The 23043-nt window shown below is 47.1% G+C and overlaps 1 protein-coding gene across 8 annotated transcripts in view; it reads right to left on the reverse strand.

Annotated features, from left to right (window-relative positions):
- PIGV (phosphatidylinositol glycan anchor biosynthesis class V) overlaps nucleotides 1–23043 on the reverse strand; it is a 93144-nt gene that overhangs the window by 39190 nt on the left and 30911 nt on the right. Inside the window, exon 2 of one of the 8 annotated variants that reach the window (XM_063954650.1) lies at nucleotides 2335–2370. The exons of the other annotated variants lie outside the window; for them this stretch is intronic. The gene's annotated coding sequence lies outside the window, so the exon portion shown is untranslated. The remainder of the gene's footprint in view (nucleotides 1–2334; nucleotides 2371–23043) is intronic. 8 annotated transcript variants of the gene reach the window in all.

Below are 23043 nucleotides of genomic sequence, written 5' to 3' on the forward strand. Positions count from 1 at the left end.
ACATTGCAGTAACATACATAAAAGGTTCAAAAAGGGTTGGGATTACCCAAAGGACAAAAAAAAAGGGGGCAGACTAGATGGGCCAAGTGGTTCTTATCTGCCGTCAAATTCTATGTTTCTATGAGCAGGGCCGGATATAGAGGGGGGGGGGGGGGGAGCGACCGCCCCCCCTAACAGTCATAGCCACGCCCTCTTTTGAGCAGAAGAGAGCTCGAGGCAGAGCGATGTGCTGCAGCTTATACCACAGCAGCACAGAGGAGCCAGGAGAGCAAGGGTTACAGAGCATTTGCCCCTCACTTGCTGGTGTGTGGGTTCTAGGGCTAATAAATACAATTACCCCATAGCACAGTCACATGTACATAGAACAATCACAAAGCTCTATCTCAGTCTCACTCAAAAAGTTCAGTCAGAATTGAGGAGGAGGAGTTAGGATTGCAGATGGGAGGAGTTGGGACTGTAGAGGGAGGATTCAAGATTAAACAGTAAACCGCCCCCCCTTAAGAAAAGTCTAGATCCATCCCTGGGGTGGAGTGCGTGCAGGGGACTGATCCTCTCCTCCTGCTCAGACCTGTAATGGCTGCTGGGGTCCCAGTGTCACAGGGGCAGCACAGCAGTGAAGCGCTACTGCTGCTACCCCAGCCCCTGGTTCTCCTCCTGACGCCGCTGCCAAAATGACAGGGGCAGCCTGGCAACAGTAGTGGACTCCCGCAGCTGCCCCTGAACCTCATTCCAGCTCCTGAACCACAATGCCGCCGCTGCCGAGGATCCTGTGCACCAGCAGTGATGGGTAACAAGTAGGCAGACACTGCAGGGAAATCGTTCTGATGTATGGCTAGCATTAGCTACATCATGTCCATATGCATCTTACAAGGAGACATGAAGTAGCGTGCTAATGCAAATATTAGTCATCATCAGTAACTCAGAGCGCACAGATTTATTACATCAATTTAGAAGGCTGGGACAGCTTCTGCATTGGGGGCAGCTACGGGTCCACACATTTACCTTTAGAGAGTGCTGTTCCTCCTATTCTGCATTGCTACATAAATTGTATAATTTTCAAGAGCAGCTACGAAGGGACTAACTACTCATCTGTCACTAATTTTTTTATTTTTTTTGGTGCTAGAAATTAAATAAAATGTTTAATTACATTAGCATCCATTTTTTTTTTTTAGTTTATTAGCTTAAAAAAAGTTGATTGAAACTTAATTAAATTTGATTACTGGCCCCAATGGGTGGGGCACTGGACATATTTGTGGAACCAAAACTTTGCGAGTCACTGCTCTAGTATGTAATGCTATTGCCATACTCTGCAATGCTCCAAATGTCTGCATATTCTCCAACTGTACCACCTATAAGCACAGCCCAAAGTGGCGCTGATATGGAGATTGGGTCAGCAGGGCCATCAGCTGTGAGTGGGGGGAACACTAAGCACAGTTGTACTATTTTTTTCTAACTTCTGTTACAAGTTAAAGGTACACACATTTCACACTTCAAGGCAACGTTTGAATGATGCAAATATATAGTAAAGATCATTGCCTAGAGAACCCAATGAATACATCCAAATTCCCCATAAACATCAGTTCTTTTTTAGGGGGTAATTCAGATCTGATCACTGCTGTACGTTTTAGCACAACAGGCGATCAAGTGTGCATGCACTGCAATGCGCACACGCGTCGGATAACAACAGCGACGGAATTGTGCGAAAAATCTGATCACACGGGCGTTCGCAAGGTGATTGACAGAAAGAGGCCAACTGTGGGTGGCAACTGAGCGTTTACTGGGAGTGTCCGGAAAAACGCAGGTGTGCCCAAGTGTTTTCAGAGAGGGTGTCCGACGTCAGCTCCGACCCCGATCAGCCCGTTCTCATCACACTGGAGGAGTAAGTCCTGGGTTGCGCACAGACTGCACAAAGTGGATTTTTGCAGCTCAGCTACACATGGGATCGCACACTTGCACTGCAAATTTACACTCCCCCTGTAGACGGCAAATATCTGATTGCAGGGCAGCAAAAAACGCAGCCCAGCGATCAGATCTGAATTAGGCCCCTAATCCCTGTGCACCCACCCAGTAACCTATTATGCAGGCATATTTGGGCAGTATTCCTTGCAGCCATATTATGTAGTAGTTAGAATCTGTCCCTTTAAACACGTTTTTTTCCACCCGGATGGGCCAAAATAGTGTGAAAAAGGGCCATATTGTATAAGTGTATGGGCACCTTTACAAGTAAAGCATGGAATCTTCTATTTTTGACAACCTCCGTGAGGAAGCAACCATGAATTTATAATCACTTATTACAATAAATGTTTAACTTACCAAAACCTTTTACTAACTCACCGACATGTCAATTGTCACAGGCTTCAGCGTAGCTGGCTAGCAGTGACAATACGAGATACACACATCCACCCCAGCAGGGGCAATTTGTAGAACGGTTTCACGAATTGCAAAGAAAAAAAACCATGAAAAAAAAAAAAACAGACAAATGAAAAATTAAAGACAACAGAATTGTCTGTATTACCACTTGAAACGATTCTTCCAGTGTTTTTTTTTGCAAATCAGTAGGTGCTAACATTTTCAAAAGCAAAAATATTCACTGTCTGCAGGTTCTTTATAAAATAAAAAAAATAAAAACCCAAAAAGGACATAACGAAACAATAGTGTTTGCATAAGTATTGAACCCCAGGCAGACTAGTACTTGGTACCTTTTGCCTCAGTAGCAGTTATAGAAGTCAATTCATGAAAGTTTCTACTAGGGTGGCCAATCCCGGGATCGACGGGATCTAGGCCAAAAATTGGAAGCTTCAATCCCGAGGATTTTGGGATCAGGCAGTCCTTTGATTTTTCGTTTTGTTTTTAATGACGGGCAGTGTTGAGCGTTCTCAGGAGGCTCAGATGCTGCCCAACTCCCTCCTCCTCTGCGCAGCATTACGTGAAGTCAGAGGTCACGCTGCGCAGCCAGCAGCCCGCCACCTGTACCTCATAGAACTGGAGGAAGCGACCCACCGACCCTCCCAAGTACAATGGTGGTCAGTTAGGTGTGCGGGGTGTGGTATGGTGGGGCGCAGGAAACAAACCAATCCCGGGAGTGACCATTTTTCAATCCCGATACCTGGGACTAAAAGAATTGCCCGGGATTGGCCACTCTAGTTTCTACCAGTTTTAAACACGTGTAGTGATTTTTGCCCATTCTTCCTTACTTATGTATAAGCTCCTATCTTGCCAGAATTTGTGACTATAGGGGTCATTCCGAGTTGATCGCTAGATAAAAATGTTCGCAGCGCAGCAATTAAGTGAAAAAATGGCACTTCTGCGCAGTGCACAACGTACTTTCACAACAGCAGATGTATTTTTACACAAGGTCTAGCGAAGCTTTTCAGTCACAATGGCCGCCGCAGAGTGATTGACATGAAGAGGGCGTTTCTGGGTATCAACTGACCGTTTTCAGGGAGTGCTCGAAAAAAACGCAGGCGTGGCTGACCGAACGCAGGGCGTGTTTGTGACGTCAAATCCGAAACTGAATGGTCTGAAGTGATTGCTGAGTAGGTCTGGAGCTACTCTAAAACTGCACAATTTTTTTTGTAGCCGCTCTGCGATCCTTTCATTCGCACTTCTGCTAAGCTAAAATACACTCCCAGAGGGCGGCGGCTTAGCGTTTGCACGGCTGCTAAAAACTGCTAGCGAGCGATCAACTTGGAATGACCACCTATGGCCTATAAATCCAAATCTTTTCTCAATGCACCACGTCTTTAGCCAAACATTGAAATTTCTGATGTGTGGAGTTCTATCTTCCCCTCTATGTACTGGAAATACTTCTGAAAAAGTTAGTGGTTGCCAACTGCTTCAGAGCAGTTCCTAACTTCCTAAATTCATCTAATGACTTCAGCATTAGCCAGGTAATTTGTCCCTAGGTGGACAATGACATCCACCTCCCCATCTTTTCTTGCTGCCTTCACTACATGTAAAGGCAAGTTGTACAACATCCATTTTATGCATCTGTGGTGCACAACATAGTTGCTCATTATTAAAGCATTCCTAAAGCCACTTACACACGGTGCAATATAGTACCGATATGGACTATACAGTCCATATCAGTAGACAAAATAGTATATAAATCGCGCCGTGTGTATATACGCCTTGCGATGCCGATGCACAATCCTGCATGGTTGGTATCGCAGGAAAATATAGGACTTTAATTACCTATGGTAAGTTCTTCTCTCGTAGTCCGTAGGCTATACTGGGAATCCAATTAGTTACATGGGATATGGGGGGGGGGTGTCATTTTGAGGTGATCGCACGTAGCAACTTTTGCTGCTCATGTGATCAACCCGACGCCACCTATGGGGGAGTGTATTTTAGCATAGCAGGGCTGCGATCGCTAAAAAAAAAAAGTTTCAAGAAAAACAAGACCAGAGTCAGACCTACTTACCCTGTGCGACAGATCCAGCGACGAAGGTCACGGACTTGACGTCAGACATCGGTCCTCCAAACGCCTGGATCCGCCTGGGTTGGACTCCACACGCCTGGAAACCGGTATCTGCCCGGAACGCCTCCAGCCTGTCCGTCTTCTTGCGATCGCCACTGCGATCAAATTTCTCGCTGGCGGCGTCACTGCCCGACGATGACCGTCCACCGAACATGCACATTTCCGACCCGTTCGCACCGCAGCGAAAAACCGCTGCGTGCGAGCGGGTCGGAATGACCCCCATAGCACTTTAAGAATTTGATAGTGTGCATTGGCTCCTCCCTTTATGCCCCTACTACCAGACTCAGTTTAGAAAATGTTGCCAGAGGAGCCGGTCACATCGCTGGAAGCTCCTGAAGAGTTTTCTGCATTTATTTTCTATGTGTGTTATTTTCAGGCAGGACTGGATGGCACCAGCCTCCCTGCTTCGTGGGGGTGGGAGGGGACACACGGCCCAGCCTCTCTCAGGGTTAATGGTCCCGTTCCCCGCTGACAGGACATTAGCTCCTGAGGGAACTGTTTGCAAACTCCACCACAGCGAGCGTACATTCCCGCAGAACACTGCCACCCCTTACGGAGCCAGAAGAAAGCAGAGTGGAGAGTACTAAGCCGGCGTCCCGGTTAGCGGGTCGCCGGCTATTATGGCAGCATGAGGGTAAGGAGACGCACAGCCTCTACATGGGGCGGCTGGGTCTCCAGACTCAGTACACAGTGCAGACGCACCGATTTTGAGGGTGCGAACTGAGCGTAAGTACACTATATGTGTACACAGTACCCAGACTGGCATTACAGACTTAAAAAAGGGGGCCGACTCCATTTTAGGCACTTTGAGAGAAGGATAGATAAGGAAAGTGGTGAGATAACGAACCAGCACACACAGAACAATAGGAAAGCCATGCTAACCAAACTTGAAACATGAACAGCAACAGCTGAACAAACCAGAATACGTAACTAAGGAACAATGCAGAATAAACAAAGCACCGGGCGGGAGCCCAGTATCCCCTCCGGACTACGAGAAAAGGATTTACCGGTAGGTAATTAAAATCCTATTCTCTCTTACGTCCTTGGGAATCCATTTAGTACCATGGGGAAGTACCAAAGCTCCCAAACCGGATGGGAGAGTGCAGAGGTTCCTGCAGAACTGATTGGCCTCTGAGGACCTTCAGTTTGGTCAAAGTATCAAACTTGTAAAACTTTGCAAACGTGTTTGAACCTGACCAAGTAGCTGCTCGGCAAAGCTGTACAGCTGAGACACCCAGGACAGCTGCCCAAGAAGAACCCACCGACCTAGAAGAGTGGGCCTGTACAGATTTTGGAACCGGCAATCCTGTCCTGGAATAAGCATGCTGGATAGTGAGCACGATCCAGCGTGCAATTGACTGCTTTGAAGCAGGACACCCAATTTTATTGGGATTATGGAGAACGAACATTGAGTCGGATTTCCTGTGATGAGCTGTTCTCTTTACGTACGCCTTCAAAGCCCTCACAACATCCAAAGACTTTGAAATAATAGAGGCGACCGTAACATCAAGAAGCACAATAGGTTGGTTGATGTGAAACGCGGACACCACCTTAGGAAGGAATTGCTGACGAGTTCTGAGTTCAGCTCTGTCTTCATGTAAAATTAAGTAGGTGCTCTTGTAAGACAATGCCCCTAGCTCCGACACATGTCTTGCTGAAGCCAAGGCCAACAGTATGACAGTCTTCCACGTAAGGTACTTTATGTCAACCTCCTGTAACAGTTCAAACCAGTCCGATTGGAAGAACTGCAGCACCAAATTGAGATCCCAAGGTGCAGTGGAAAGCACAAAGGGAGGCTAGATGTGCAGAACACCTTCCAAGAACGTCTGGACCTCAGGGAGAGAAGCCAATTGTTTCTGAAAGTAAGTAGACAAGGCCGAAATCTGGACAGGCGTAGGCCCACATCCACTCTTGACTGCAGAAAAAACAAGAGACGTTCCAGATGAAATTCTACCGCAGAATATTGTCTGCCCTCGCACCAAGAGACATACTCCTTCCACATACAGTGGTAATGTTTAGACGTTACCCCCTTCCTGGCTTGGATCATAGTCGGGATGACCTGGTCAGGAATCCTTCTCCTGGCTAGAATCAGCCGTTCAACTTCCATGCCGTTAAACGTAGCCGCAGTAAGTCTTGATAGACGAATGGGAGCTGTTGCAGAAGATCCTTGCAAAGAGGTAGAGGCCACAGATCTTCGATCAGCATCCCGAGAAGATCCGTGTACCAGGCCTTCGAGGCCAGTCCGGAGCAATGAGGATTGCTTGAACCTTTTCCCTTTTTATTTTCTTTAGAATTCTTGGGATCAGAGAAAGTGGAGGAAACACTTACACCAGCTGGTGTCAGAGCATCTACCGCCATTGCTTGTAGGTCTCTCGACCTGGAACTAAACCGCTTGAGCTTCTTGTTGAGTCGAGAGGCCATCATGCCGACCTGTGGCTATCCCCACCGACGTGTCAACCACCGGAACACCTCCGGGTGGAGGCCCCACTCCCCCGTGTGCAGGTCGTGTCTGCTGAGGAAGTGTGCTTTCCAGTTGTCTACTCCCGGAATGAAGACGGCCGACAACACCACGGCGTATTTTTCCGCCCAGAGGAGAATTCTTATCACCTCTGACACTGGATCTGCTTTTTGTTCCACCCTGTCGGTTTATGTACGTTACTGCCGTTACATTGTCCGACTGGACTTGAATAGCCCAATTCCGAAGTAGAGATGAGACCTGTAGAAGGGCGTAGTAGATTGCCCTGTGTTCCAGGATGTTTATTGTAAGGACGACTTCCCTACTTGACCATCTTCCTTGAAACTGCACCCCCTGGGTGACTGCTCCCCAACCTCTGAGGCTTGCGTCTGTGGTTAGCAGAATCCAATTCTGAATCCCGAACCTCCAACCCTCGACTAGGTGAGAAGTCTGTACCCACCACAAAAGGGAGATCCTGGCTCTTGGCGACAGGCAAATCCTCTGGTGCATGTGAAGATGCGATCTGGACCATTTGTCCAACAGATCCAGCTGGAAGGGCCTCCCATGAAACCTTCCATATTGAAGCTCCTCGTAAGAGGCCACCATTTTCCCCAGAAGGCGAATGCATAGATGCACAGAGATCCAGGTTGGCTTCAGGACAGCCCGAACCATAGCCTTCTCCAAGGGAAGAAACACTCTCTGAAACTCTGTGTCCAGTATCATTCCCAGGAAAGGAAGCCTCTGCGTCGGTTCCAGGTGAGATTTTGGTAAGTTCAGAATCCACCCGTGATCCAGGAGTAGTCTGGTTGAGAGGCCAATGCTGTCCAACAACGGTGCCTTTATCAGAAGATTGTCCATGTACGGAATTCTGTTCACTTCGTTTGCGGAGTAGAAACATTATCTCTGCCATCACCTTGGTGAACACCCTCGGTGCCATGGAGAGACCAAATGGCAGGGCCTGGAACTGGTAGGGGCAGTCCAAACCGAAGATAAGCCTGATGAGGCAGCCAGATCGGAATATGAAGGTACGCATCCTTGATATCCAGAGAAACTAGGAATTCCACCTCCTCCAGACCAGAGATCACTGCTCTCAGAGACTCCATCTTGAATTTGAACACGTGTAAGTACGAGTTCAACGACTTGAGGTTCAAAATCGGTCGAGGCGTTTGCAGGGCGGGTGTCCGACGCCAATTCCGGGCTCGAATAGGCTAAAGTGATCGCAGCGGCTGAGTAAGGTCAGAGCTACTCAGAAACTGCACAAACTGTTTTTGTACTGCTCGGATGCACATGCGTTCGCACACTTGCAAAGCTAAAATACACTCCCCTATAGGCAGCGTCCATCTGTCAGCAGCGCTGCAAAAAATAGCTTGCGAGCGAACAGATCTGAATTAGGCCCCATATCCCTTGTTTTGCAGATGAGGTGGAACTGGAACAACGACCTGGGTCTGTACCAGTTTTTGAATGGCGTTCTGTAAGGTTATACTTGCCTCTTGTGAAACAGGTAATCCTGATTTGAAGAATCTGTGAGGTGGGAGCTCCTGAAACTCCAGTCTGTAACCCTGGGAAATAAGATCTATTGACCCAGGGATCCTGGCACGAACCTGTCCAGATGTGACTGAAAAATTTAAGTCGGGCTCCCACCTGCCGGTCTTCCAGGCATCGCGGTCCACCGTCATGCTGAAGGCTTTGAGGAAGCAGACCTTGAGCTCTGTTCCTGTGAACCGGCATTTGCTGGTTTGCTTGGTTTACCTCTAGCGCCTCTGGTGGCTGTAGAAGACCCTCCGAAAGAACTGTAGATTAGGTCCTGAGTAGGCCTTCCTGGCCGGGGGAGCTGCAGAAGTAAGATACGTGGACTTACCCGCAGTAGCTTTGGAGATCCATTTGTCTAGTTCATGCACAAATAAGGCCTCTCCTGTGAAGGGTAGGCCTCCCACGCCTTTCCCGAGTCCGCAGTCCACTGGCGTAGCCATAAGCCTCTGCGTGCTGACACCGCCATAGCAGTGGTGCATGCATTAAGCAAGCCTATTTCTTCCACCTTAAAGTTGCAGAATCCTGTATATGTTGCAGGAGTAAAATAATCTCCCCCTGAGGCAAGGTACCCAACACCTCAAGTAGGTTACCCGACCATTTGGCGATGGCCTTAGTAATCCACCCACATGCTATAGTGGGTCTCTGGTTTGAGTGTATTCTCAATTCTACGATCAGCTGTGTCTTTTAGGGAGGCTGCACCAGGGGCGGATCTAGACTGTTCTTTTAGGGGGGGCGATTTAATGATTAATCCTGACCCCTCCTCTTTGCGTACCTGGCACCTCCTCTTCCTGGTCTCAACTCCTCCACTTTACTATTCTTTTTTATCATTTTTGTGTTGGCACATGGATATGTTTATGTATTCACTGTGTGTGTACATACACAATGACAAGTGTGCTAAATGCATATACTGTAGGTCACAGATGTCAGGGTCAGGTTACCAATGACTAGATTGCGGCAGCTCAGCACTGCATCAGCGGTTCATCCATGGACAAAAACATCTGTAAAGGTGACCACACGAGATAATGGGGCCAAAAAAGAAGCACTCGGACTGTAAATGGGGCTGAGTGTATGTAGGCTGGGGCCACTCACTGAGCATCAGTCACTGTGTGTCTGTACCCCCAGGCAGTGTGTGCCACACTCTTGCAGTAACACACATTTATGGGGAGAGAGATATCTGACATATTGCTACAACAAACACTTTTTAGTAGTTTTACTCGTCTCTTCCTTATAGTATCTGTGTGTATACTGTACATGTATTGACTTGACTGCATCAGTACTTCCACATAATATACCAGTATACTGGTACACTATTTAAGGTATTTTTTGTGTTATACTGGAACACAATGTAGGTTTTTCTGTGCTAGAGCTTTGTCTGTGTGCCCTTAGACCTGACCTAGGCTGTGAGAGCTGGCTGCATGAAGGATTCAGGAAAAAAACTTTCCTGATCCTGCAGCTCCATTACGTACCCAACTTCTCTCCCCACCACACACACCTCAGATCACAGCACAGCACCATCAGCCATGCACGGCTGAATGATCATTGGAATGCTCCACCTGAGTCGTTATTCGAGCCAAGGCTTTACAGATAAGGGGACGGGTGGACCGTGTCCTGTTAAGTGGCATCAGTGCACGGTATGCAGAGATAAATAATCACTGACAGACTTTACTATAGTCTGAACTGAGAAGATACAGCGCAGACAAGACACAAACTCACCGAAATATGCAGGAGGCTGGCGGCTCACAAGACAACAAAGCCAGGGAAAAGAGAGAGGAGGAGCAGGGAAGGGGGAATGGCTCCGATTGGCTGGGACACAGGAGAGCTCTCATCCCTCTGTACGAGTGCTGCAGGCTCAGTCCCGTCACTCAGCGGTGACTCACTGCTGTGGGAGGGACAAATGCAGATATCTGGACTCCGGCACACAGCAGGACGTTTTTGCAGACAAATGGAGGGGACCGAGACGCTGGTTTGGGTACAGAGTCTCTTTTCATAAATTCAGTCATCAATTGTCTTAAGTATTGCGTCTCTTTCTCACTGCGGGACAATTTAGTAGAAATATTGGAAGTTATTCCCCTAATGGAGTCTAGCCAAGCTGGTTCTGCCCCACTAGCCTGGGAAGGTACACTGCAGTGAACCCCCTGGAGAAGAGGAACACTGTGCCTTACATAAAACACTCTTTGTCTGACATACTGTGACAGTGACAGCACACACACAGGAACAGGTTAAATGCACAGTTAACCCACAAACAGCCATTCCAGGGAGACACAGAGATAGTATGGAGCCAGCACACAGTGCCCCTACAGCTAATGCCAAGCTTAGCCAAGCCGCAGACTAAGTACCCAGATTGGGGACTTAGGGGGTCATTCAGACCCGATCGCACGATGCATTTTTTTGCAGCCATGCGATTGTATTTGAACAGCGCATGCATGCGGGCCGCAATGTTCAGGTGCATCGCTGCACGGCGACGGGGGTCGCCAGCGAGTGATGGTTTCAACGACGAAAGCGATCGCAGGGGCGATCGCAAGAAGATTGACAGGCAGAAGGCATTCCTAGGCAGCAACTCACCGTTTCCTGGGAGTGTCGGAAAAAACGCAGGTGTCCACCCGTCCCGGAGGAGGGTTCCTGAAGTTACCAGTGGCCCGGATCGTTGCAGCGGCTGAGTAAGTCCTGGGCTGTGCAGAAACTGCACAAACTTTTGTTTGTGCAGCTCACTGCACAGCCGTTCGCACCCCTGAACAGTGCTAACCCCTCCCTTGCAGGCGGCGAGTACCTGGTTGCAGCAGTGCAAAAAATAGCCTGCGTGCGACCAGGTCTGAATTAGGCCCTTAGTACACTAGTAAGCGCTTTCCCCCTACTATGACACGCTGGTACCGCTGAGGTAATCTGGAGTCTATTGACAAACAAGAAAGAAAAGACCCTTGTCTGGCGCACTCATTAAATATAAATATTTGTTGTATTATTAATTAATTCTTAAAACATAAACCTTTATTGTAGTTATCGCTAAAATATGATACCCCCTGTAAAAAAATAAAAAATATTATAATATATATATATATATATATATATATATATATGTATTTTTTTTCCCTCTTACGTCCTAGAGGAGGCTGTGGACTCCGTAAGGACCATGGGGCATAGACAGGCTCCGCAGGAGACATGGGCACTATAAAAGAACTTTTAGTATGGGTGTGCACTGGCTCCTCCCTCTATGCCCCTCCTCCAGACCTCAGTTAGCTTTTGTGCCCAGAGGAGATAGGGTGCATTATAGGGGAAGCTCTCCTGAGTTTCTCTGATTAAAGAATTTTGTTAGGTTTTTTATGTTCAGGGAGCACTGCTGGCAACAGGCTTCCTGCATCGTGGGACTGAGGAGAGAGAAGCAGACCTACTTAACTGATAGGCTCTGCTTCTTAGGCTACTGGACACCATTAGCTCCAGAGGGAGTTGGAACGCAGATCTCACCCTGCCGTTCGTCCCGGAGCCGCGCCGCCGTCCTCCTCGCAGAGCCGGAAGATAGAAGCTGGGTGAGTATAAGAAGAAAAGAAGACTTCAAGGCGGCAGAAGACTTCAGATCTTTACTGAGGTTACCGCTGCGCGCCATTGCTCCCACACAGAACAGGCACTGATGGGTGCAGGGCGCAGTGGGGGCGCCCTGGGCAGCAATAAACCTATGGACTGGCATTTATGGGCAAATTAGGCTGCGGAGGCAGTAAATACAGAATCCCCCGCCATTTTTTGAATATTGAAGCGGGACAGAAGGCCGCCGCTGGTGGGGGCGGAGCTTGATCCCACAGCACTAACAGCGCCACTTTCTCCACAGAACGCTGCAGACAAGCTGGCTCCCCGGACTCTCCCCTGCTGAACTCGGTGACAGAGGGCTGGAAAGAGGCGGGGGGGGAGGGGGAGCACAATTATTGGCGCAGTGAGTGTATACACTGAGAATATATATATATATATATATATATATATATATATATATATATATATATATATATATATATATAAATTATCACAGAATGAGAATCCGGGAAGCCGCACTGACACTCTCAGAGGTATAGTCCAGGTGTCCGGTCAAGCAGGTAAATATATCATCACATGTCCACGCAATCACAAAGACAGGACCAGCACACTGTAGTTTTGTCAAGAAATGCTGTATTATAAACGTGAATAAAGTTACAAGGCTCGTCATATACTCATCGTTTGATCAGCACAGGGAAACACCGTAGACCACCCAAACAGCCGTTTTCGGACTTAATCCTTCATCAGGGGAATAGCCTTACAAAGTGCCAGAGTGCCATGTGCAAAATAAGCCTGTATAAAGTGCCAAAAAATCTGTTCACTTGTGTGCTCTATTTAAACACACTTAATGGAGCTTACCTGCTACACCTGTGACCGTCATCACTCCCTTCCGTTCAGACCCGTCACACCGCCCGGCCGGGGTGCACCGCAGCCGGAACGCACGCCAGCGAATCACCCGGCCGGAAGTCCGGACACGCACGCGTCACCCAACCGGAAGTCCGGACCCGTGAGCCGCACCGTGCGTCCCACCAGCGGCGCAGACACCAGCCGTTAAGGGCTGCAAAGCCAAAATCAAAAGTGAGCGTGTCCGGGACACATTGCAGCTGGTCGCATCCACAACAGTATACAAAAGACTTGTCATAAAAACCTAATCATATTCACCAGCAACCAACCCAGTGAATGCTCCTCGATACTGTTCTGTATCGGGTCCATATATTTATGAACCGTCCACTACAATAATTAAAGAGGGACAACGATGATCATTTGCCCCGATGCAAGACAGTATCGACAGAGTTAACATATACACATAAAAAAAAATAAAAAATAAAAAATAATAAATGGAGAATGATAATGAAACAATCTGCTGATTAGACCCAAAGTACTTGCAATAACTCTCTATACTTAATTCTACCATATTATAGGGATCTTCAATCTATCACCAGTGCCAGCATTACAAGAATGAAGCAAATGAGCATTCTTCATTAAGTCCATTAGGGACCATCGCATCAAGCATGTAGATCCATCGGCACTCTTGCTGTAATAGCAGTCTGTGTCTATCTCCTCCTCTTCTCAAAGGTGGTACATGGTCTATAGGCATAAATTTAAATTCACCTAATTTGTGTCCCATAGTCACAAAATGCCTAGCCACCGGTGGCGTGCTTCCATCCATTTTTTGATACGCCTTTTTTATGGAGGACCTGTGCATCACTATCCTCTCCTTCAGCATACGTATCGTCTTCCCTATATAAATTTTCCCACAGGGACAGAGTATCAGGTATGTCACAAATTTAGTGTCACATGACATCCGAAATCGTAGCGGGTATGTTGTTCCTTTAGTTGGATGACTGCATGTCTTTCCTGTCATCATAAAGCTGCAGTTCACACAGCCATGGCACTTAAAGGCACCCTTTTGTAGCTGCAGCCATCTATTGCCCCTGCCAACTCTGGGGCTAATGTCAGAAAAAGTCACCTCCTCTTTCAGATTATGGCTACGGCGGTAGCCAAATAAAGGTGTCTCTTCGCAGTAATATTTCATCACCGGGTCGGTCTGCAGAATATGCCAGTGTTTCAAGATAGACTGACGAGCCTTGTTTGAAGAAATGGAGTATGTGCTGGTATATACCATCCTGTTATTCTTTTGCCTCTGTTGGGGTTTCAACAGGTCTTCTCGGGGTATTTGCAAGCAACGAGTTATCGCATCCTTCACTTCCTTCTCGTCATAACCCCTCTCAACAAATTTATCACCCATAGAGTGTAAAGCGGCTCTATCGGAAACTATCCTTGCGACCCGGACCAACTGCGAATAAGGCAGTCCTTTTTTTAAAGCTACTGGATGAAAGCTTGATGCGAGCAAAAGAGAGTTTTTGTCAGTGGGCTTCCAGTACATGCCAGTCGTTCATGTCCCTTGTTGTATACGCACCAGGACGTCCAGATAATTAATCTCAACATCACTACTGGCACTGGTGAATTTAATAGATCCCAATATGTTATTAAGTTTGTCAACAAATTCGTCTAATAACTGCTGGCCACCAGTCCACAGCATGAATAAGTCGTCAATGAAACGTACATAGAACTTAATATACCGCGAATATACAGGATCACCCATGATGTGTAATCGCTCATAATGGTACATAAAAATATTGGCGTAGGCTGGGGCCATATTAGACCCCATCGCCGTACCTTTGAGCTGCAAGAAAAATGAGTTATTGAATAAGAAGTAGTTCTTATGTAGTACCACTTCGATCAATAACAATAAATATTCCAAAGGTGGACCCTCATACTGTGGACTGTGGCCAACAACATCCCTGACAGCAGCAATACCTTCCTCATGACTAATATTCGTGTATAAACTGGTGACATCTAGTGTCACCAGTATACATCCAGGTGCCAGTGGACCGGTTGCTCTCAGTTTACACAAGAAATCTGTGGTATCCTTAATATAGTAGGGTGTATTCTGGACCACCGACTGTAAATGGTGGTCTATGTATTGAGAAATTGGTTGACCCAACGATCCCCTCGAGGATATGATGGGCCTACCTGGTGGTTTATCCAACGTCTTGTGCACCCCTTGGGTAACACATAGATTAACGGGATTATAGGAAATTCTTGTGTCAAAAAGTCACTGGTCATTGCATCAATCCAGTTGTTGGATTTACCCAAGAGAATGATGGAATCAATCTCTTAAAGCGCTCTGTCGGATCACAGGGCAGTAGTTTATAACATGTCGTGTCAGAAAGTTGGCGTGTAATCTCATCTAAGTAGTCCTGTCTATCCATTAAGACAATAGCCCCGCCTTTATCAGCGGGGCGTATGATTATTTCTGGATTCTCACGTAGGCTCTTAACTGCCTCCGTTTCTAATTTAGACATATTAGAGAAATGCAGCCTGGTGTTCTGTACGGAAGATAGAGTTTCAGTCCGTACCAGCCTCATAAAAGTTTCTATAGAGGCATTCGTTGCAGGTGGCTCAAAAGTACTCCTCCCTCTAAATAACGAGATTCTGTCCTCCTGTTCACCCTTCCTGAAAAAATTATTTTTTAGTCTTAACTGCCTTTGAAACTTATATAACTCAATTTCACAGTTAAATTTGTTCTGCCGATATGTTTGTACATGTGTCAATCCTTTAGATAAGACAGCTAACTCTAAATCAGTGGGTGAATAGGTCGATAGATTCAATACTGTTATCTCCTGCCTCCCTTCTGACCTTTTCCTACGACTTTTGTGTCTCTGCCCTCCCCGTCTACAAGGTTTTTTGGGTTTCTGTTGCCCCTCACATAGCTCCTGGTATTGGCCCTTCCGCCTAAAAAAGCCGTTGAGCCTTTACCTTGGGTGGAGGTATCGGAGTCACTGTGTGATGTCTGAGATTCTAAATCAGTGAAATGTGTATCATTCCTTTTCCTATACCCCTGTCCTGATCGCCATGGTCTACGATTTAACGGGGCAAAAACCCAGGGATACACCCTGAGCTCCTTGTAGTCATCCTTAACCTTTTTATATTTAGTTTTTTTAAAGGCTAACAATTCATTTTTAAACGAGACCAAATTCTCATCAAGTTGAGCCAACCAGTCCACTGTGCTGTCAGCTTTCAAAATAGCAAGACCCTGGGCTTCACATAAAGTTATTTCTTTTTTTACATTGTCAATGTCTGAATTAACTTGTTGCACAATTAACACCATCAGATCAAAGCTGCACTGATTCAATATCTGGCACCACTGTCTTTCTGACACGACATGTTATAAACTACTGCCCTGTGATCCGACAGAGCGCTTTAAGAGAGAGATTGATTCCATCATTCTCTTGGGTAAATCCAACAACTGGATTGATGCAATGACCAGTGACTTTTTGACACAAGAATTTCCTATAATCCCGTTAATCTATGTGTTACCCAAGGTGCACAAGACGTTGGATAAACCACCAGGTAGGCCCATCATATCCTCGAGGGGATCGTTGGGTCAACCAATTTCTCAATACATAGACCACCATTTACAGTCGGTGGTCCAGAATACACCCTACTATATTAAGGATACCACAGATTTCTTGTGTAAACTGAGAGCAACCGGTCCACTGGCACCTGGATGTATACTGGTGACACTAGATGTCACCAGTTTATACACGAATATTAGTCATGAGGAAGGTATTGCTGCTGTCAGGGATGTTGTTGGCCACAGTCCACAGTATGAGGGTCCACCTTTGGAATATTTATTGTTATTGATCGAAGTGGTACTACATAAGAACTACTTCTTATTCAATAACTCATTTTTCTTGCAGCTCAAAGGTACGGCGATGGGGTCTAATATGGCCCCAGCCTACGCCAATATTTTTATGTACCATTATGAGCGATTACACATCATGGGTGATCCTGTATATTCGCGGTATATTAAGTTCTATGTACGTTTCATTGACGACTTATTCATGCTGTGGACTGGTGGCCAGCAGTTATTAGACGAATTTGTTGACAAACTTAATAACATATTGGGATCTATTAAATTCACCAGTGCCAGTAGTGATGTTGAGATTAATTATCTGGACGTCCTGGTGCGTATACAACAAGGGACATGAACGACTGGCATGTACCGGAAGCCCACTGACAAAAACTCTCTTTTGCTCGCATCAAGCTTTCATCCAGTAGCTTTAAAAAAAGGACTGCCTTATTCGCAGTTGGTCCGGGTCGCAAGGATAGTTTCCGATAGAGCCGCTTTACACTCTATGGGTGATAAATTTGTTGAGAGGGGTTATGACGAGAAGGAAGTGAAGGATGCGATAACTCGTTGCTTGCAAATACCCCGAGAAGACCTGTTGAAACCCCAACAGAGGCAAAAGAATAACAGGATGGTATATACCAGCACATACTCCATTTCTTCAAACAAGGCTCGTCAGTCTATCTTGAAACACTGGCATATTCTGCAGACCGACCCGGTGATGAAATATTACTGCGAAGAGACACCTTTATTTGGCTACCGCCGTAGCCATAATCTGAAAGAGGAGGTGACTTTTTCTGACATTAGCCCCAGAGTTGGCAGGGGCAATAGATGGCTGCAGCTACAAAAGGGTGCCTTTAAGTGCCATGGCTGTGTGAACTGCAGCTTTATGAGGACAGGAAAGACATGCAGTCATCCAACTAAAGGAACAACATACCCGCTACGATTTCGGATGTCATGTGACACTAAATTTGTGACATACCTGATACTCTGTCCCTGTGGGAAAATTTATATAGGGAAGACGATACGTATGCTGAAGGAGAGGATAGCGATGCACAGGTCCTCCATAAAAAAGGCGTATCAAAAAATGGATGGAAGCACGCCACCAGTGGCTAGGCATTTTGTGACTATGGGACACAAATTAGGTGAATTTAAATTTATGCCTATAGACCATGTACCACCTTTGAGAAGAGGAGGAGATAGACACAGACTGCTATTACAGCAAGAGTGCCGATGGATCTACATGCTTGATGCGATGGTCCCTAATGGACTTAATGAAGAATGCTCATTTGCTTCATTCTTGTAATGCTGGCACTGGTGATAGATTGAAGATCCCTATAATATGGTAGAATTAAGTATAGAGTTATTGCAAGTACTTTGGGTCTAATCAGCAGATTGTTTCATTATCATTCTCCATTTTTTATTTATTTTTATATGTATATGTTAACTCTGTCGATACTGTCTTGCATCGGGGTAAATGATCATCGTTGTCCCTCTTTAATTATTGTAGTGGACGGTTCATAAATATATGGACCCGATACAGAACAGTATCGAGGAGCATTCACTGGGTTGGTTGCTGGTGAATATGATTAGGTTTTTATGATAAGTTTTTTGTATACTGTTGTGGATGCGACCAGCTGCAATGTGTCCCGGACACGCTCACTTTTGATTTTGGCTTTGCTGCCCTTAACGGCTGGTGTCTGCGCCGCTGGTGGGACGCACGGTGCGGCTCACGGGTCCGGACTTCCGGTTGGGTGACGCGTGCGTGTCGCGTGTCCGGACTTCCGGCCGGGTGATTCGCTGGCGTGCGTTCCGGCTGCGGTGCACCCCGGCCGGGCGGTGTGACGGGTCTGAACGGAAGGGAGTGATGACGGTCACAGGTGTAGCAGGTAAGCTCCATTAAGTGTGTTTAAATAGAGCACACAAGTGAACAGATTTTTTGGCACTTTATACAGGCTTATTTTGCACATGGCACTATGGCACTTTGTAAGGCTATTCCCCTGATGAAGGATTAAGTCCGAAAACGGCTGTTTGGGTGGTCTACGGTGTTTCCCTGTGCTGATCAAACGATGAGTATATGACGAGCCTTGTAACTTTATTCACGTTTATAATACAGCATTTCTTGACAAAACTACAGTGTGCTGGTCCTGTCTTTGTGATTGCGTGGACATGTGATGATTATATATATATATATATATATATATATACGCCATCTGGTTTTTATTCCAGTGTCAGTTGGCGCTGGGTGTGTGCTGGCATACTCTCTCTCTGTCTCTCCAAAGGGTCTTGTTGGGGAATTGTCCCCTTATAGTTATACCCGTCTGTGTGGGGGTGTCGGTACGTGCGTGTCGGCATGTCTGTAGCGGAAGGCTCGTCCAAGGAGAAGGTGGAGCAGTTGAGTGGTGTGTCTCCGTCGGCAACGCCAACTCATGAGTGGATGGACATGTGGCATATGTTAAATGCAAGTGTGGCCTCATTACATAAGAGACTGGACAAAGCAGAGTCCAGGGAGAAAACAGGGGAGTCAATCCACGGATTGGACCGGGTCACAAGGCCCTTCTGGGTCTCAAAAACGTCCCCTATCCCAAATAGTAGATACTGGTACCGACACGGATTCCGACTCCAGTGTCGACTACGATGATGCAAGATTACACCCAAGGGTGGCAAAAAGTATTCAGTGTATGATTATTGAAATAAAATATATTTTGCATATCACTGATGACCCCTCTGTCCCTGACACAAGGGTACACATGTTTAAAGGAAAAGAAACCTGAGGTAACCTTTCCCCCCATCTCATGAGCTTAACGATTTATTTGAAAAAGCTTGGGAAACTCCAGATAAAAAACTGCAGATTCCCAAAAGGGTTCTTATGGCATATCCTTTCCCTACACAGGACAGGGTACCATGGGAATCCTCTCCCAGGGTGGACAAGGCTTTAACACGCCTGTCCAAGAAGGTGGCGCTACCGTCTCCAGACACGGCAGCCCTTAAGGATCCTGCTGACCGCAGGCAGGAGACTACTTTAAAGTCTATTTATGCGCATACAAGTGCTTTGCTCAGACCGGCAATAGCATCAGCATGGGTATGTAGCGCAGTGGCAGCATGGACAGATACCTTGTCAGCTGACCTTGATACCCTAGACAGGGATACCATTTTATTAACCTTAGCCCACATTAAAGACGCAGTCTTATATATGAGGGAAGCTCAAAGAGACGTTGGGCTGCTGGGTTCCAGAGCCAATGCCATGGCTATTTCAGCGAGACGAGCTCTATGGACCCGCCAATGGACGGGTGATGCGGACTCAAAAAAGCATATGGAGGTTTTATCTTATAAGGGTGAAGTGTTGTTTGGGGAGGGGCTCGCGAATCTGGTTTCCACAGCTACCGCGGGTAAATCTACCTTTTTACCTTTTGTTCCCCTACAGCAAAAGAAAACTCCCCAGTATCAGATGCAGTCCTTTCGGTCGCATAAGTCCAGAAGAAGTCGGGGTTCCTACTTCCTTGCCAGAGGTAAGGGTAGAGGAAAGAGAACACCAGCTTCGGCAAGTTCCCAGGAGCAGAAGTCCTCCCTGGCTTCTACAAAATCCACCGCATGATGCTGGGGCTCCCCTAAGGGAGTCCACACCAGTGGGGGCACGCCTTCGACTTTTCAGCCAGATCTGGGTTCTTTCAGACGTGGATTCTTGGGCGATGGAAATTGTTTCCCAAGGCTACAAGCTGGAATTCGAAGAGGTGCCCCCTCGCCAATTTTTCAAGTCGGCCTTGCCAGCTTCATCCCTAGAGAGGGAAGTAGTGTTAGCTGCAATTCAAAAGCTGTGTGTCAACAGCAAGTGGTTGTCAAGGTTCCCCTGGTCCAACAGGGAAAAGGGTATTATTCAACCCTGTTTGTGGTCCCGAAGCCGGATTGTTCGGTCAGACCTATTTTAAATCTAAAATCCCTAAACCTGTACTTGAAAAAGTTAAAATTCAAGATGGAATCGCTCAGAGCTGTAATATCCAGCCTGGAAGGGGGGGATTTTATGGTGTCACTAGACATAAAGGATGCTTACCTTCGTGTCCCCATATATTCCCCTCATCAGGAGTACCTGAGATCCACTGTACAGGACTGTCATTACCAGTTTCAGACGTTGCCGTTTGGGCTTTCCACAGCCCAGAGGATTTTCACCAAGGTGATGGCGGAAATGATGGTGCTCCTGCGCAAGCAGGGAGTCACAATTATCCCATACTTGGACGATCTCCTGATAAAGGCGAGATCGAGAGATCAATTGCTGAAGAGCGTGTCGCTCTCCCTGAGAGTGCTACAACAGCACGGTTGGATTCTCAATCTGCCAAAGTCACAATTGGTTCCAACGACTCAGACCTGCTAAAACCAAAAAGAGTGTCAGTTCATCAATGCACTCGAGTTCTGGGAAAAATGGTGGCAGCCTACGAGGTCATCCCCTTCGGCAGGTTTCATGCAAAGACTTTTCAGTGGGACCTTCTGGACAAGTGGGCCCGGTCCCATCTACAAATTCATCAGAAAATGACACTGGTCCCCCAGGGCCAGGGTGTCTCTCCTGTGGTGGCTGCAGAGTGCTCACCTTCTAGAGGGTCGCAGGTTCGGCATTCAGGACTGGATCCTGGTGACCACGGACGCGAGCCTCCGAGGATGGGGAGCAGTCACACAGGGAAGAAATTTTCAGGGACTATGGTCAAGCCAGGAGGCTTGTCTACACATCAACATACTGGAATTGAGGGCCAAATACAACGGCCTACGACAAGCGGAGAATCTTCTTCGCGACCTACCGGTTCTGATTCAATCAGCAACGTCACAGCCGTGGCTCATGTAAACCGCCAAGGCGGGACAAGGAGCAGAGTCGCGATGGCGGAAGCCACCAGGATTCTTCGCTGGGCGGAAAATCACGTAAGCGCTCTGTCAGCTGTCTTCATTCCGGGAGTGGACAACTGGGAAGCAGACTTCCTCAGCAGACACGATCTCCATCCAGGAGAGTGGGGACTTCATCAAGAAGTTTTTGCAGAGATAACAAGTCTCTGGGGAATTCCTCAAATAGACATGATGGCGTCACGCCTCAACAAGAAGCTTCGGAGGTATTGTGCCAGGTCCCGGGACCCTCAGGCAGTAGCAGTAGACGCCCTGGTGACACCATGGGTGTTTCAGTCGGTCTATGTGTTTCCTCCTCTTCCTCTCATCACAAAAAGATTGAGAATCATAAAACGAAAAAGAGTACAGACAATACTCATTGTTCCAGATTGGCCTCGAAGGGCCTAGTATTCAGATCTTCAGGAGATGCTCACAGAAGATCCGTGGCCTCTTCCTCTCAGGGAGGACCTGCTGCAGCAGGGGCCCTGCATGTTCCAAGACTTACCGCGGTTACGTTTGAATCCTAGCTGGGAAAGGTATTCCGGAGGAAGTCATCCCTAGTCTGATAAAGGCTAGGAAGGAGGTGACGGCAAAGCATTATCACCGTATCTGGAGGAAGTATGTATCTTGGTGTGAAGCCAAAAATGCTCCTACGGAAGATTTCTATCTGGGCCGGTTTCTGCACTTTCTACAAACAGGAGTGGATATGGGCCTGAAGTTAAGCTCCATTAAGGTACAGATTTCGGCCCCATCTATATTCTTTCAGAGGGAATTGGCTTCTCTCCCAGAAGTCCAGACTTTTGTGAAGGGAGTGCTGCACATCCAGCCCCCCTTTGTGCCCCCAGTGGCACCGTGGGACCTTAACGTGGTGTTAAGTTTCCTGAAATCTCACTGGTTTGAGCCTCTTCAAACGGTTGAATTAAAATGTCTCACATGGAAGGTAGTCATGTTATTGGCCTTGGCATCTGCAAGGCGGGTGTCTGAATTGGCGGCCTTGTCCCACAAGAGCCCCTATTTTATTTTCCAGGTGGATAGAGCAGAGTTGAGGACTCGTCCTCAATTTTTACCTAAGGTGATTTCTTCATTTCATATGAACCAACCTATTGTGGTGCCTGTGGCTACGGGGGACTGGGAGGACTTCAAGTCCCTGTATGTGGTCAGGGCCTTAAAGATTTATGTAGCCAGGACAGTTAGGGTTAGGAAAACAAGGCTCTGTTTGTCCTGTATGAAGCCAACAAGGTTGGCGCTCCTGCTTCAAAGCAGACTATTGCTCGCTGGATCTGTAACACGATTCAGCAGACTCATTCTACGGCTGGATTGCCATTACCTAATTCAGTAAAGGCCCATTCCACTAGGAAGGTGGGCTCTTCTTGGGCGGCTGCCCGAGGCGTCTCGGCATTACAGCTTTGCTGAGCAGCTACTTGGTCGGGTTCAAACACTTTTGCAAAATTCTACAAGTTTGATACCCTGGCTGATGAGGACCTCGCGTTTGCTCAGTCGGTGCTGCAG

The sequence above is a fragment of the Pseudophryne corroboree genome, chromosome 2 (genome assembly GCF_028390025.1).
Source record: "Pseudophryne corroboree isolate aPseCor3 chromosome 2, aPseCor3.hap2, whole genome shotgun sequence".
Classification (NCBI taxonomy): Eukaryota; Metazoa; Chordata; class Amphibia; order Anura; family Myobatrachidae; genus Pseudophryne; species Pseudophryne corroboree.